The sequence below is a fragment of the Rhinolophus hipposideros genome, assembly GCF_964194185.1.
Source record: "Rhinolophus hipposideros genome assembly, chromosome: 8".
In the NCBI taxonomy this organism is placed as follows: domain Eukaryota; kingdom Metazoa; phylum Chordata; class Mammalia; order Chiroptera; family Rhinolophidae; genus Rhinolophus; species Rhinolophus hipposideros.
Window position 1 is genome coordinate 4811071 of NC_138054.1, and position 3563 is coordinate 4814633.

At 37.1% G+C, this 3563-nt stretch overlaps 1 pseudogene across 1 annotated transcript; it reads left to right on the forward strand.

The window, feature by feature from the left end:
* The first annotated feature begins 1292 nt into the window (after nt 1-1292).
* On the forward strand, nt 1293-1855 carry LOC308500639 (large ribosomal subunit protein uL6-like; annotated as a pseudogene). The gene has a single exon. The product of its transcript is annotated as a large ribosomal subunit protein uL6-like (transcript).
* The last annotated feature ends 1708 nt before the right edge of the window (nt 1856-3563 follow it).

Genomic DNA, 3563 nt, shown 5'->3' on the forward strand with positions numbered 1-3563 from the left:
CAGGAATTGTAGTACTTCAGTCGTGCATTAGTTCAGGCAGATGGAGAAGGGAAAGCAGATAATTGCGTACCTGAGCTTGTGTGAAGAAGAGAGAGGAGAAAGGGAGTTTGAGAATGTTTTCAAGAAAGCAATAATAATTGTGGGGACAAAGCCCCCAAAAAACAGTTTCCAGGCTCTCGGCCTCACATAGAAAGGTGCTGGCTCGGGTAGTAAATGGCCATCAACTGTGATCAGATGGCCAGCAGCTGCGGCTAGTTGGCCGTCAGCTGTAACCTGTAGGCCATTGGCCACTAATATAACGGTTGTGGCTACACTAGCAGAAAGAATGGGGGCTAGCAAGAAGATGGTGGCTGGCAAGCGTGGACTGCTGTTAGGCAGATTATGTAGATCCTGCTTCCTGTGTCTCCAGCCCAGCTGCCAGCGAGAATATATTGGTTTGATTCCCCTATCTATGGCTTCGTGGGTGTTCCTGTTTGGCCTCACCATGTCCTGCGTTCTTATGTGGGGAGTGGGAGCTGAGACCCTGCCTGACACCCTGCACGACATAATGATGGACCATAGAAAGAACTTGAATAAGAGAGTTGATAGATTGGAAAAACTTTGTAAGTCCAAAAATTTTGCAAATAGAAAACTCATCTCAAAATTAATATGCAATTTTAAGGGACCCTGCGTAGCAGACAATCTTGAAGAAGAAGAATAAAGTTGGAGGTTTCATGCTTTCTGATTTCCAAACTTGCAAAGCTACAATATTAATGGAATAGAGAAATATAACCTCGCATATATGGTCAAATGATTTTTGGTGAGCATGCTAAGACCATTCGGTGGGGAAAGGACAGTTTTTTTCAGCAAATGGTGCATGGAAAATTGGATGTTCACGTACAAAAGAATGAAATTGAGCCCATACCTTACATGTACAAAAATCAGCTCAAAATGGATCAATGATCTAAACTGTAAAACTTTCAAAAGAAAACATAATGGAAAACCTTCATGACATTAGATTTGGCAATGATTTCTTGGACATGACACCAAAAACACAGGAAACTAAAATAAATAGATACCTTGGACTTGGTCAAAATTAAAAATTTTGTACATCGAAGGACACAACAGAGTGAAAACGCAACCCACAGAATGACAGAATGGGAGAAAATTCTTGCAAATCATATATCTGATAAGAAATTAGCATATATATACATATATATATATACATATATATAAATGTATATATATTAAACCAACAACAATGAACAACCCAATCAACGGGCAAAGGGCTCTTTACCACATCCACTGTGAGAATGAAGACCATTCTCAGCATTCAGACTTTTGACATTCCAGAAAACGTGGACACTCTGAAGGGACCACAGTTATTGTGAAAGGCCCTGCGGAATGACTGCAATCACATCGGTGTAGAGCCCAGTCCCCTTGGGAAGAAAAAGAAGAGGCTCCAGGCTGACAAATGGTGGCGAAGTAGAAAGGAACTGGCCACTGTTCACACTGTCTGTAGTCACGTACAGAACATGATCAAGGGGGTTACCCTGGGCTTCTGTTACAAGATGAGGTCTGTGGGTGCTCACTTCCCCATCAACGAGGTTATTCAGGAGAATGGCTCTCTTGTTGAAATTCGAAATTTCTTGGGTGAAAAATACATCCACAGGGTTCAGATTAGGTTAGGTATTGCTTGTTCAGTATCCCAAGCCCAGAAAGATGGTTAATTCTTGAAGGAAATCATATTGAATTTGTATCAAATTCAGCTGCTTTGATTCAATAAGCTACAACAGTTAAAAACAAGGCTATCAGAAAATTTGGGGATGGTAGCTATGTTTCTGAAAAAGGAACAGTTCAGCAGGTTGATGAATAAAATCTAAGTTGTCCAACTACAACAACAGCAAGATGTCAGATGATTCCTCAGACTTATTTGTGATATTTTAAAGATGCAATAGAATTCATGTATTGATTTGGGGGAGGATTGGGCAAAGGATTTGAATAGGCATTTCTCCAAAGAAGATATACAGTCAGTAAGCACATGAAAAGATGCTCAACATCATTAGGCATTAGGGAAATGCAAATCAAAACCATAGTGAGAAACCACTTACAACCCGTTAGGGTACTATTATAAATAAATAAATAAATAAATAAGAAGGAAAATAACAAGTGTTTGTGAGGATGTGGAGACATTGGAAATTAGAAGCTTTGCATTTTTGATGGGAATGTAAAATGGTGCAGCAGCTGTGGAAAACATTTTGGTAGTTCCTCAAAACGTTTAACATAGAATGACTATATGATTTAGCAGTTCTTCTCCCAAGTACATACACAAAAGAATTGAAAGCAAGATACTTGTACACACATGTTCATAGCAACATTATTCACAATAGCCAAAAGGTGGAAAAAACTCAAGTGTCTATCAAATAATGAATGGATAAACAAAACGTTTATGCATACAATGGAATACTATTCACCCTTAAAAAGGAAAGAAATTGTGACACATGCTACAACATAGATGAATCTTTCTTTTTAATTTTTAAAAAAATTTCAATTACAGTTGACATTCATTATAGTATTAGTTTCAGGTGTATAGCATACTGTTGGTTAGATGTTTATGTAACTTACAGAGTGACCCTCCAATAAAGTCTTGCACCCACCTAACACCATGTATAGTTATTACAATATGGTTGCCTATGTTCCCTAAGCTGTACTCTATATCTCAGTAACTATATTGTAACTACCAATTTGTATTTCTAAGTCCCTTCACCTTTTCCACCCAGCCCCTAACCCCCCCTCCCACCTGGCAACCATCAGTTTGTTCTCTGCATCTATGAGTTTGCTTCTGTCTTGTTTGTTCATTTATTTTGGTTTTTAGATTCCACATATAAGTGAAATCATATGGTATTTATATTACTCTGTCCGATATATTTCACTTAGCACAATACCCTTTAGGTCCATCCATGTTGTCACAAATGGTAAGACTTCATTCTTTTCATGGCGGAGTAATATTCCATTATATATATGTACCACTTCTTTAACCAGTTGTCTTTTGATTAGGGTATTTAATCCATTTTTATTTAAAGTAATTATTGATAGATTTGTATTATTGCCATTTTATTAATTGTTCTCTGATTGCTTTGTAGTTCTCTGTTCCTTTCTTATTATCTTGCTCTCTTCTCTTGTATGTTGTTGACTCTCTGTAGTGTTCTCTTTGGATTCCTTTTTATTTATTTTTTGTGTATCTCTTGTGTACTTTAGATTTGTGGTTACCATGTGCTTCATGTATACCACGCTATGTTTACAACAGTCTATTTTAAGTTTGTGGTCATTTAAGTTTGAACATATTCTATAATCCCTACCAATTTTACTCATCTCCTCCACATTTGTTTTTGTCGTTATTTTTTCGTGTGTGTGTGTGTGTGTGTGTCTGTGTGTATCCTTTAATTTATTGTTTTAATTACACATGATCATCCTACTCTTGCCTTTTAACCTTTGTACTAGTTTTACTAGTGTTAGTTGCCTACTGCTTTTATTATGTATTTGCCTTTGTCAGTGAAAATATTTTTGTGTGTGATATTTTCTTG